Source organism: Mixophyes fleayi, chromosome 2 (genome assembly GCF_038048845.1).
Source record: "Mixophyes fleayi isolate aMixFle1 chromosome 2, aMixFle1.hap1, whole genome shotgun sequence".
NCBI classification, from domain to species: domain Eukaryota; kingdom Metazoa; phylum Chordata; class Amphibia; order Anura; family Limnodynastidae; genus Mixophyes; species Mixophyes fleayi.
Genome location: NC_134403.1, coordinates 188,694,858 through 188,708,500, shown reverse-complemented (window position 1 = coordinate 188,708,500; position 13,643 = coordinate 188,694,858). Strand labels below are relative to the sequence as shown.

At 45.3% G+C, this 13,643-nt stretch overlaps 1 protein-coding gene across 2 annotated transcripts in view; it reads left to right on the top strand.

The window, feature by feature from the left end:
* The first annotated feature begins 10,909 nt into the window (after nt 1-10,909).
* LOC142138445 (N-acyl-aromatic-L-amino acid amidohydrolase (carboxylate-forming)-like) overlaps nt 10,910-13,643 on the top strand; it is a 43,676-nt gene continuing 40,942 nt past the window's right edge. Inside the window, exon 1 of one of the 2 annotated variants that reach the window (XM_075195129.1) lies at nt 10,910-11,068. The gene's annotated coding sequence lies outside the window, so the exon portion shown is untranslated. The remainder of the gene's footprint in view (nt 11,069-13,643) is intronic. The other variant, XM_075195128.1, reaches the window with a different exon arrangement.

Sequence of the window (13,643 nt, the reverse complement as noted above, 5' to 3'; positions counted from 1 at the left end):
TTAAAATGGACAAGAATTGAGCATAATAATTAAAAGGGTGGATAAAAGTTGTGAATGGTGATTAAAATGCAAAACGATTTTGCAAAGTCTCACCTTAATCCTCTTATATATGCAAAATAACAGGCTTAAATGGCACTAGATTGCAGCTATGTAACACTTCGTATTGTATGTAGAATAGACGGATTTAGCTAATCATTCTGTTATCTTAGCACTAATGATAATAGCGGGTTAGTAAAATTAATCTAACAAAAGTCTCAACTGGCATTAGGCTTAAGATAGACTTACAATAGCATCAAAAATAGAGTTCTCCTATGGAGCTTATGAGAGGTACTATTATAACTTAAGAGTCTGATATAGACTCATAGCAAGGGTCCCTCTCATACATTACTCGTAGCGCTAAATTCTGATAGATTTAGATAAAGGCATAGGAGAATGATAAAGCGAAGTACAGGATTCGCGGGGTTTTGTGAAATTTCCCTACCTAAAGTAAACTGGGAGGCGATCCTTAAGGTACATAGCATAAAGGATGGTGAGACAAAAACACCGACGTGCGTTTCGCTCAGTGGCTTTTATCAGCGCTATTATCATTAGTGCTAAGATAACAGAATGATTAGCTAAATCCGTCTATTCTACATACAATACTAAGTGTTACATAGCTGCAATCTAGTGCCATTTAAGCCTGTTATTTTGCATATATAAGAAGATTAAGGTGAGACTTTGCAAAATCGTTTTGCATTTTAATCACCATTCACAACTTTTATCCACCCTTTTAATTATTATGCTCAATTCTTGTCCATTTTAATCAATCTAATAAAAGTTAAATCTTAATGAGCATCCACGGAGTGCCTCAATTTACACTGTCTTTTCTTTCTCTACAATATCCAATATATATCAGTGTCTGGGTGCACCCCCCGGTTTGAGTTTTCTTTTCGGGTTAATCAGTGATTATTATACTATATGCTCGCATTATTTTACCTAGTGCGGTTCTTATATCCCAGTTTTTAGATAATTTACTAGGTCTGACATTGTGAATCTCCTTAGGCGGGTCCAGAAGAATTTAATTACAGGGTAAGCCCTTAAGCAATGGTATAAATTTACTTGAGTATCGCCACATTTAGGATATTTAGAGTCTGCAGAGAGACCAATAGTATGTGATGTGGTGATGGGTAGCCTCTGGAAAATATTTAGAAACATTGCAGCATATATGGAGGCCAGGAAGAGTTTGATTGAAGTGGTCAATGTCTTTAACATTTCCTCAGTTAAATGGGGGAAATAGGTCAACCATCTACTTAAACCGGAGGTAACTTTAGTGTGATCCATAAATTCCTCAGCAAAGCATAATTAGAGGATATAGTGCCATGTTTGGGGAGGTGGCTAGCAGCTGCTTGTCAAGAGGATTGTCCCAGTCCACTTCTGTGAAGAGGGATATTCGCCTACAGGTATAGTGTTGGGCTTGTACGAAAGATAAGCCACACAGACCTAGAAAGGGATACATTGCCAGTGCTTTACTATACCGATATGGGTTTTTGTTAGTCTTATCTAGAAGCTGACCTATTGTCTGCAGTCCCTCCCTTTCCGTGTGGTGAAGGTGTGGGCTGCCACACTATTTTGAAAGAGTAAATTAATTGATTTATATGGATTAAGATGTAGTTTATGCCTTACAATGTGCCAAATTTTCCTAACCGAGATGAGGGGATTTTCAAGAATTTGAGAGGGTATTTCTTGATCATTCAAGTGGAGCAAGGCCTTGATATCAATGTCCGTGTGAAACTGGTTTTCATTCGCTAGATTGGTATATGTACTTTGTTCTGTCAGCCAGTCTTTCAGGTATCGCAGGTGAGCTGCATGATTATATTGCAGGATGTCCGGGAAATTTATACCTCCATTCGTTTTAGGTTGTTGAAGTTTAATAAGGTTAATCCGGGGGCGCTTCTTTTTTTCATTTTTGTGTTAGGAGTGGCAGCGCTTGTAGAGGATATAACAGGCGAGGAAACAATATCATCTTCAGAAGGTTATCCCTTCCTAAATAGGAAACATTCAGTTTTTCCCAGCCTAGTAATTCTTTTTGCATATCGGATATAGCCTTGCCAATATTAAGACTGTAGAGAGTAGCCATGTTCTTCGGGAGATGAACCCCCAAATATGGGATTGAGTTACCAGCCCATCGCAAGGAGAGAGGTTGAGCCCACTGAGGTCTAACCGGGCCTTGTTCTAATAAGATGGCCTTGGATTTGTCAAGATTCACCTCAAAGCCAAACGCCTCAATTTTCCTTATCAAGGAGCCTAGGCTCCTGGGTTTGATATATGGAGCAGAATGTCATCATTGAATGCTGTTATTTTAGTATTTTCAGTGTCAAAATATACACCCCCCCCCCCCCCCCCCCCGTAGCTGGGGCCATTGCTGTATGACACTTAACATGGGGTCCAGTGATAAATTGAATAATAGGGGAGACATCAGACATCTCCGGTCGGCTGCCCCTTGTCATTACCAATGGATCTCCATAGTATTGACTATCAGGAAAGTCGTTTGGGTGTTATAGAAATAATCGATCGTTGCTATAAAATCTGTGCCAAATTCCCTCTTTCTATTTCATCCGGTCTGGGGGACACTGCTTACCATGGGTTGTGGAGGGGAGCTTGGGGAGTTGGCACCTAACTAGTTAACTTTTAGTGCTGCCTACAGACCCCTCCCCTCTACAATCCCCCTGCCTCTTCTTCTTCCTGTCAGTTTTTTTTAGGTGCCCGGGAGTTGGGCAGTGTTTTTTAGTGCTTAGTGTAAATTTAACAAATTTACTTTAATTTTTATTTCATTCTTATTTTTTCATACAGGTGGCAGCGCTGGAGTGTGTTCTACTATAGAGAACACACTCACAGCTGTGCAGCGCAGGCATTCCCCTGTCAGATGGGAGCCAGCGGCTCTCACTGACAGGGACAGGAGAGGAAGCAGGAGAATGGGTGCCTGATTAGGAGTGACAAGCGGTCTCACGGACCGCTGTCACTCCTCCAGCCTCCCCGATAACTGGCGCTGCCATTACAGGCATAGAGTGCCGGTTATCGGACAGTTAAAATGCCGGTGGCCATTTTGGATTCCTGTCAGAGTGGCGCTATGGAGAGAGGAGGAAGGGGGCTATACCACGATCCCCCCTCATACATAGGAGGGGACATCGGGTATTTTTCGCTGCGGAGACCTCATTCTGGAGGTCTCCACTACTCTGCCACGCTTCTAAGAAGCTTCTTTATTCTTCAAAAAAAAAAAAAAAAAACGCTGCTCAGACAGCATTACTGAAGGGGGGGGGGGAGCTAAAGCATAGAGTTCCCCCCTCCTTCCAGAGAGAGAGATGGACTATCCCAGCCTTCTGGCGCCAAGAGAAGCCCGGGAAGAGTGAACAGAGCTGAGGGAGCAAGCACAGACACTGCTGTTGGACTTCTCCCCTTTGTGGCCTATGGGCTAAGTATCTCATTTATTTAAACACATAATCTGTATTTGCAGTGCACAAACTGGCCTAGTAAGGGTTTACATTATAGTCTCCCTACTTGCCTATATATATATATATATATATATATATATATATATATATATATATATATATATATAATATATATATATATATATATATGACAGATAAGGGAAAGGGCCCTATTGCAAAATATTTCACATGTTCAAAATGTCATGTAAAATTACCTTGTGGGCAGAAGGACCCTTTGGCGCTCTGCATGCGAAGCAGGGGTTCCCTCTGTGCAAACTGAGCAGGTTACAGCCCCACCGACGGGGGAGCCGGCATGGGCGGCCTCCCTGACACAGTCCGTTTTCCTCCTTAGCTCAAATGGTTTTTCATTCTAATCAGTTGCTATCTACGGTAGCAACTTCGGTGGCTAATAATGCTAACCCACAGTTAGGCCTCCCGGCTTCCTCAGATTCTATTGGATCGTGTTTGCCGGGACCTTCCTCATTACAGCCTGACCCAGCCTCTGTTGTTACAGAACCGGCATGGTCTACATCTTTTATAAAGGGTTTGGATAAGCTTAACCAGTTGCTTGATTCCACTAATATCCAGCCTGCTAAAAGAAAGAGGCCTAGATTTGTAAATCCCCTTATGGTCTTTCAGACTCTGAGGAAGATTCTGAGGATGAGGGGGAAATTTATTCGGATCCTGACCAGGTTCATCCCTCGGAACAGGAAGAAAATACTAAAAGCCAATTTATTAATGATTTAGTTTTAGCGGTTAGACAGACGTTGGACCTCCCAGAACCGGAGGATCTTATTCCCAGAGACAGAAGTCTCTTTAAGAAAGCCAAAAGGAAGGCCAGCCGTTTTCCCCCTTCTGCAGAACTTAGAGATATTGCTGAAGGGGCATGGAAACAACCTGAAAAAAAAGGGTTTTCTATCCCCAAAAGGTTCTCTTCCCTGTATCCGTACAGGAGGAAGAGGTGGTTCGTTGGGCGAGTATTCCCAGGGTGGATATCCCTATTGCCCGATTGGCAAAGCATACCTTACTTCCAGCTCCTGGTTCAGCGTCCCTTCAGGATGCCAATGACCGCAAGGTTGAATCCCAGCTGAAATCCATATTTGCGGCTGCGGGTTCTTCATTTAGACCCACATTTGCTTCAGCTTGGGTGGCTAGAGCCATGGAAGCATGGGCAGACCAGCTGGCAGAGGCCTTACAAGACTCTGAATTCTTCCCCTAGCCTTGCATTTGAAGGATACTTCGGGGTATCTTTATGAGGCGGCCCAGAACACAACGGCTGTATCCTCTTCTATTCAGGCGGCGTCTATTTCAGCAAGAAGGACGTTATGGCTGAAATAAGGGGAAGGCGATGCGGAATCAAAAAGGTCCGTTGAAACTATCCCTTTTTCTGCAGTAGGTTTGTTCGGCCCGGAATTAGATACCCTTATTTCTCAGGCAACGGGGGGCAAAAGCTCTTCCTTGCCAGTATATTCTAACAGGAGCCGAAACCCTCGGGTCAGCTCTTTCCGTCAGCCTTTTCGGGGGACCTCCTTTCTTAGGGGACAGTCCTTTAGAGGCAGACAACCAATTTCTCGAGGCTCCTCTGCCAGGGGGAGATCCTTGTTTGCATCTAAGCGCCAGGCCTCCAAGACCCAGGAGAAGCCTGCGTCCTGACGACCACTCTGTACCGCAGGGGGCGCCAGTGGGGGGACGGCTGTGGGCAGCGTCCTCACAAGATCCTTGAATTATTTCAGAGGGGTACAGGATAGACCTGTTGGGCCCAGCTCCACAGCGTTTCTTCCAGACTCCGCTACCCCAAGATCCATCAAGAAGACAAGCTATACAGGATTGTGTCGCTTCTCTTCTTGTTCAGAAGGTCATCTGCAAGGTTTCAGATTTCCAGAAAGGACAGGGATTTTATTCCAACCTATTTCTAGTCAAGAAGCCGGACGGCTCCTTTCGTCCCATCCTAAACTTAAAGGGCCTCAATGTGCACTTAAGGGTGGACAAATTTCGGATGCAGTCTCTAAGGTCGGTGATAAACGGCCTAGAGAAGGATCAGTTAATGGCGTCCATAGACATAGAGGACGCATACCTCCACATTCCCATTTGGATCCACCATCAGTCTCTTCTCAGATTCTCGGTGGGATCTTTTCACTACCAGTTTCGGGCCCTACCCTTCGGCCTCTCAACAGCGCCAAGGGTCTTCACGAAGATTATGTCAATAATGGCAGCATGTCTTCACTTGCAGGGAGTTCAGGTCGTTCCTTATTGGACGATCTACTCATCAAGGCTTCCACAGAGATTTGCCTACGTCATCACCTATCCCTCACCCTGGCGGTTCTCGAGGGCCACGGATGGCTAATAAATTTAAATAAATCCCAGATGGTTCCATGTCAGCGCATGTTTTTCCTGGGACTCATTATGGACACCAGCAAACAAAGGGTGTTTCTCCCAGAAGAGAAGATCAGCTCTATTCAGACTGTAACTACTCAGGTTTTGTCTTCTCCCAGCCCCTCAATGCACTTGTGCATGAGGCTACTCGGAAATATGGTGGCCTCCTTTGAGACCATTCCCTTCGGTCGAGCCCATTCTCGATGTTTCCAGTGGGATCTATTGTCGAAGTGGTCAGGATCACACCTACACCTGGAACTTCAGAAGATCTATCTCCGAGGGCGAGAGAATCTCTTCAGTGGTGGCTGTTTCAGGATCACATGAAAGTGGACAGATCCTTCGCTCCATGGTCGTGGATCATAGCCACGACACGCCAGCCTGAAAGGTTGGGGGGGCGGTAATCCTGCACCTACGACTCCAAGGACTTTGGTCCGTTTAGAAATCAGCCCCATCGATAAATGTCTTGGAATTGAAGGCCATTCTCTTGGCCCTCCGGGGAGCCCACTCCTTTCTCCAGGACCACCCTGTCAAAGTTCAGTCCGACAATGCCACGGCCGTGGCATATGTCAACAGGCAAGGAGGAAACAGGAGTGCAGCTGCTATGGATATTGCAGCCCAAATATTGGTTTGGGTAGAGCAATATGTTCCAGCAATATCAGCAGTTTTCATCCCAGGAATAGAAACTGGGAGGCGGACTATCTAAGTCAATACCAGATGATGCCGGGGGAGTGGTCACTCCACCCGGAAGTCTTCCAGTCTCTGGTTCAGAGGTGGGGTCTTCCGGACATAGATCTCATGACCTCCAGGCACAACAGGAAGGTTCACAGGTTTTGCGCAAGGGCAAGAGATCCCTTAGCGGTGGCAGTGTACGTCATGACAATGTCATGGGAGTTCACGATGGGATACCTGTTCCCTCCGATTTCCTTGCTTCCTCGCGTCCTCAGACAAGTAAGGCAGGGCGGTCTGCTAGTAATTCTAATAGCTCCATCATGGCCGCACCGAGTGTGGTACGCAGACATAATATCTATGGCGGAAGGACCGGGTTTCCGCCTTCCGTATCGAGACGACCTTCTTCTGCAAGGTCCATTCCGTCACCAGAATTTACCTCAGCTCAGTTTAACGGCATGGCTGTTGAAGCCAGCCGCTGGAGGGCTAGAGGTTTTTTCTTCCAGCGTAGTAAACACAATGATGCGAGCTAGGAAGCCAGTTTCAGCTCGCATCTATCCGGATTTGGAGAGCCTACATTAGATGGTGCGAAAATAGGACATGCCACTCGTCCTCCTTTCGTCTCCCTCGCTTGTTAGCTTTCCTTCAGGATGGCCTGGAAGCAGGTCTTAGATTAGGTTCTCTAAGGTCCAGGTATCGGCTCTTTCAGTATTTTTTCATATGAAATTAGCTGATTTTACAGATATTAGGACTTTTCTCCAGGGAGTCTTGCATATACAGCCTCCCTATGTTCCACCTACAGCACCATGGGATCTCAACATGGTACTGAATATGCTCAAGGGGCCTCCATTTGAGCCATTGAGCGTGGCAGATTTAAAGTGGTTGACCTTGAAGGTACTTTTTTTCTTTTGGCTATCGCATCCGCTCGAAGAGTTTCTGAATTAGGAGCTCTGTCTTGTCGGGAACCATATTTGGTTTTCCACGAGGACAGAGCGGTGTTAAGGACCCTCCCTTCTTTTGTCCCTAAAGTAGTTTCGGCTTTCCATCTTAACCAGGAAATTGTAGTTCCGGTTTTCTCATCTACTTCCCATTCGGATCAACAATCTATGGAAAAGTTAGATGTTGTTAGAGCTCTCTGCATTTATGTCAAAAGAACTTCCCAGATTAGATGTACTGACTCTCTGTTTGTCATTTATGATGCTAATAAGAGAGGCTGGCCAGCCTCAAAACAGTCCATTGCAAGATGGATTACGTCAACCATCAAGCAGGCTTATATAAAGGCTAACCGTCCTGTGCCGGAGAGACTTACAGCCCATTCCACCAGATCGGTCGGGGCGTCGTGGGCAGCAAGGAATGGAGCTTCTGCAGACCAGCTTTGCAGGGCAGCCACCTGGTCCTCTGTCCACACCTTTACAAAATGTTATCAGTTTAATGTTTTTGCATCCACAGATGCAAATTTCGCTCGTAGTGCTTTACGAGCGGGATTTTCAGAGTAGTCCCACCCTTAGGGGGCTGCTTTAGAACGTCCCCATGGTAAGCAGTGTCCCCCAGACCGGATGAAAGAGAAAAGAGGATTTATGTACTTACGTTAAATCCGTTTCTCTGATTCCGTCTGGGGGACACTGCGATCCCTCCCTTCTGCTTTTCTTCTGTGTGCTCTTGTTTGACTGCCCTTTTTTCTCCTTGGGCTTTTCAATTAACTGACAGGAAGAGGCAGGGGGATTGTAGAGGGGAGGGGTCTGTAGGCAGCACTAAAAGTTAATTAGTTAGGTGCCAACTCCCCAAGCTCCCCTCCACAACCCATGGTAAGCAGTGTCCCCCAGACGGAATCAGAGAAACGGATTTAACGTAAGTACATAAATCCTCTTTTTCCAATACAGCTGATAAAAAGGACCAAGATACGGTGTCAAATGCCTTGTGGGCGTCTAAACTCATGAGCACATTGGGTGTGTGTGTTACGGCAAGCAGTGCGGCATAAACTTATAGAACAGGTGACGAGGTCTTCACCTTTAGCAGCCGCCTTTCCCGTAAAGACTGGCTATGCTCACAGGTACTCAGATGCCCCCAGGTCTTGAACTCTAAGTAGTATAAGTTTATACTCACAAAGCCAGGCACAGGTACACGGAACAGAGGCAGGCCAGCGATCTTGCAGACTGGACAGAGCACCAGCAGGGTCGGGGCCACAGGCAAAGGTTCAGTATCCAAGGACAGGCGATAGGTCAAGGTCACAGGCAACGGTTCAGTATCCAGGGACAGGCGATAGGACAAGGTCACAGGCAAAGGTTCAATATCCAGAAGCAGGCAAAGAGTCATACACGGGTAGTCAAAATCCAAAGGCAATACACCAACTGAGGCACAGGAGCACTAAACTATAACCGGCAGGGAGGCTAAGCCCTCCCTGCCTTAAATACAGCTACTAGCCAATGGGGACAGGGCAACGCTATCAGCCACAGGTGACTGTATTTAAAAAAACCAACTGGCCTCATTGCGCACGCGCCCGGCTGGACCTAATGCCGGGATGCGGCGCTATCCATAACAGTGACCTGGCCGTTGCCTAGGCAACGGTCGGGACAACCCCCGCAAGTGATGTCCTGGTCACCATAGCGACGGCTGGGACGCAGGCAAGAGGGTCGCGGCGGCTGAGCACCGCCGCGGCTCGTGACAGTGTGTGGGGTTTTGAAGGAGGCTATTATAGAAACTAATGGCTGTGCGCATGCCCCATACCGAATGTCGTCTGTGGACGAAGCCCAGTTGGTGTTGGGTTAACAGGGAGGTTAAGATAGTTTGAAGGCGCTTGGCCATAATGCGTGAAAAAATTAAAAAGTCCAAGTTTAGTAGTGTAATGGGATGATAGGAGGTCATCAGCATAGGGTACTTGTTTGGTTTCAGGATGAGCGTGGTGTAAGCTTGATTGAAAGATGGGTAATGAGGACAATGGCGGTGGATGGTTCGATATAGATCTAATAAGATTGGAACTAGTTCTACTTTTAGGAGTTTATATTATTCACCTGAGTATCCATCAGGGCCATGGGATTTGTGGAGTTTCAAGTTTGAGATTCTATCTGAGATCTCTTGTGAAATGATACCAATATTTAATGAGTCTTGTTGACTAGGGGAAAGTTTAGGTAGTTTGACTTATTTTAAGAGATCATTTAAGAGGGAATTGTTAGGGGAGGTGGCCATATATAACGTCCGGTAATATTTTAAAAAGGCATCCGCTATGTCTTTGGATTTGGTTAAGGGAACATGGGAGCATGTTGTTCTAATTGCTGTGGGCAGCATGGTGGCGTAGTGGTTAGCACTTCTGCCTAACAGCACTGGGGTCATGAGTTCAATTCCCGAACATGGCCTTATCTGTGAGGAGTTTGTATGTACTCCCCGTGCTTGCGTGGCTTTCCTTCGGGTGCTCCGGTTTCTTCCCACACTCCAAATACATACTGGTAGGTTAATTGTCTTCTAACAAATTGACCATAGTCTGTGAGTGTGTGTGTTAGGGAATTTAGACTGTAAGCCCCAAAGGGGCAGGGACAGATGTGAGTGAGTTCTCTGTACATCGCTGCGGAATTAGTGGCACTATATAAATAAATGGTGATGATGATACTATATGGCTTTTACGTTTAAAAGTCTAAGACATATTTGCCAAAAGTCTGCCTGCTCTGTTGCCCCATCTATAATATTTATTTTTTATGTAGTCCAGTTTAGCTTGGGCTAATAGGAAATTTTCTAAAGTAAGTTTTGCCTGTTTGTAGACATCTAATGTTGTGTCACTGGGGTTGGAGAGGTAAATATTGTATTGGGTTCGCATGATTTGCTTAAGCGATTGATAGATTTTGCTCATTTCTTTCTTCCGGTTGGCTATGTATGTTATTATGTTCCCCTGCATCACTGCCTTGGAAGTCTCCCAAAATAGCACTGGATGATCGAAATGGTCAATATCATTATCTAAATAGTCCACCCAATGATATTTAAGGTGTTGTTTAAAATTTTCCGATGTACATAGGTAGGATGGGAATCGCCAGGTAAAGTTTCGTTGGGCCTCCAAGGGAAGGCGAAGCGATACAAATACCGGGGCATGATCAGATAGAAGTATAGAGCCAATGTCATTTTTGACAATTTCTGTTATTAGAGAGTCTGTCAACAGTATGTAGTCAAGCCTGGAAAATGCATTTCTTATTCTTTATTGAAGTTACAAGAATGAACTGGGTTCAAATATAAACATTACAACTAGTAGAGACTTGTGGCTAGGAGGAAGTCTGGAGGAAGACATTGATGACCAGAACTATTTATCTGATTCCCTGTGAACATTAGCTGCATGCACGTGGAAGCACTTTGTCCAGTGTGCCAGAGGGTTACATAAACTGCAGCTCTGATTCAGCACTTTACAGATGATATGAAATGTGTTCAAGGTTTAAAGGGGAGGGATAAGGAGGAGTGAAGCAGGAAGCTGTTTCTCTGTGCTGTTCCACCCGTGTAATATATAGTGCAAGTAGGAAACCTCTATTCCTAACAACCAAAGAAAATGCAGTTTGGAAAGATCTTGTTGAGGGTATGACAAGTATCAAGTAAGTAATTAGCAATGCGTGGATGTACAGTGCTCTATTATATTACACTGTACATTGTAGAAACAGTTGCAGATAAAATACAATAATACCTTAATATATCAAATGATAGCAAATGTAAATAAGTGAAATTCACACAATTTTGATCTGTTTGCTGGACAATTATTAAATTTAATGTATATGTTTTATACAGATCTCCATTTTGCCAATATTAGAGTTTCAGCAAGTATAATTTATAAATATGCATGAATGTACGTGTGTGTGTGTGTGTGTGTGTGTGTGTGTGTGTGTGTGTATTGGTTTTCATTCTCCATAAAAAAGACAATTTTTGTTTTCATGAAATGATTTTTAACATCGAGTTTACTTTTTGGGATAATTTTAAAAAAATAAATAAAATACAATTGGTTTATCGCACCCTTGCTTTCATGGGTAATTTTACACCTAAGTAATTTTTGTGCTTCTTACCTAATCAACTTAAATCTGTTAATCATGCATGAATCCATCTCTCTCCAAAATTAAGGAGGACATGAGAGGAGGACACAAGAAAGAGGGAGCTGCAGTGAGAGTTTACAGTCTAGAGGGGAGGGGGGCGAGAAAGGGTGAAGGGGCAGTGGGGTGGGTTATTAGGGGAGCTGGTAGGTTGTGATGAAGAGAAGTGGATATCCTGACTGGGTGAGGAAGTGAGTCTCAGGGTGGGGGGTAGCTCAGGCGTGACGTGAAGGCAGGAGTAAGAGTAGGTGACGAGGGGAGGCGGCAGTTGATGGCAGAACGGAAGGAGATGAGGTTGGAAATAAAGGTTGAGAAGATTGGGTGAAGGTAAGAAGTTTGAATTGTACTTTGTAGGGGAAAGGCAGCTAGTGTAGTGGCTGGCAGTGAGGGGATGCAGACTTGAAGGTAAAAAAGTAAGACGAGCACTGGCATTATAGATGGATTGGAGTAGGGAGAGGACAGGCAGAAGGAAGGCCAGAGAGAAAGAGGTTGCAGTATTCTAAGCGAGAGATGACAAGCGAGTGGATGATTTCCTTGGTTGCCTCCAGGGTAGGGCCGCCGAGAGGGGGGGGGGATACGGGTACTAATTACCTGGGCCGGACATGCCAGGGGGCCCGGCTCGGACCCTCGCTGACGGCTGTTGTTTTCGTTTTGTTTTTATAAACTTAATTTTTTTTCTTTCATCTTTTTTTTTTTCCAGGGGGGTCTCAGCCCCCTTCTTGGTGAGGGAGCAGGGTACTAAAAAGCAAAACAAAACAAAACAGAAACCGAATACTCACATGATTGCAGCGCTCTCCTCCCTCTTCTCTCCTCCCTGCTCCGTTTGCACTGAATGTAGGGCGTGACGTGATAACATCACGCTCGATATTCAGTGAGGAGCAGCGCAGAGAGAATCCAGCAAGTAGACAGAAGACCAAAGAGATGAATGAAAGAAGCCAATACAAAAGTAAGTAAAGGAATGGAGGCAAAGGGAGGAAAACAAATGCACCGAGTGATGAAGATGGGGGGCAGCAGAAAGGCATCGAGTGATGAAGGAGAGGGGGGGGGCAGCAGCATGGCACAGTGATGCTGGAGAGGGGGACAGCATGGCACATAGTGATGAAGGGGGGGTAGCATGGAACAGAGTGATGAAGGGGGGGGGAGCAACATGGCACAATGTGATAAAGGGACTGGGAGCAGCATGGCACAATGTGATGGAGGGGAGGGAGGCAGCATGGCACAGTGTGATAAGGTGGGCTAGGTGATGGGGAAAAGCAGCATGGAGTGCATTGAGATTATAAGGGGGCACAGCGTGGTGATGAAGGGGCACAGTAATGTGTGTGTGCGATGGCACAGGGGGCTTGTCGTAATGTGTGCATGATGGTACAGGGGGCTTGTGGCAGTGTGTGTGTGATGGCACAGGGGGTTTGTGGTAATGTGTGTGATGACACAGGGGGGCTTGTGGCAATGTAGTGTGTGTGAGGTAGGTGGTGGCAAATTTGTTTGTGGGATGATGGGGCAATTTAATCGTGGGGACTATTAATTTAAGATGGGGTGGTTTGGGGGTTATTGAATGTGGGGGTGAGTTTGGGGAGAATGAGGTCTCCTTATTAAATATGACTATGAATTATTTAATGACAGTGATGGTTGTGGGAAATAGGTATTTTTATAGAAGTAAATACTATTTTATTGCTGGGGCTGTTTGGAGAGAGGGAAAGAGGTTTATTTATTAAATGGGAATACTATTTTTTTTAATGTTGGGTGAAGGAAGGCCTAATTATTAATCATGGGTGCTATTGATTTAACTTCTGGTTGGAATTTTCTGAATGTACCCATTTTTTTTCCAAATAGGGCCCCCAACATTCCAGGATCCAGACAAAGTCGCAACTGAAGAAACCTGCAGCCACAGGTGTTGAAAGTGACAAAAACAGGTAGGAGAGAGCAGGACAGTCTGTGAAATGTTGTGATTCTAGCGGGACAATTCCAATTTTTGGTGATTGTTCTGCCCAATGTAAGGGGCAGGCTAAGACTGTGAACTCTTTATGTACACACTGCATTCTTTATAAACTACACTATGGTGCTAGATGTCCTGAAAGTCAGGAGTGCTAGG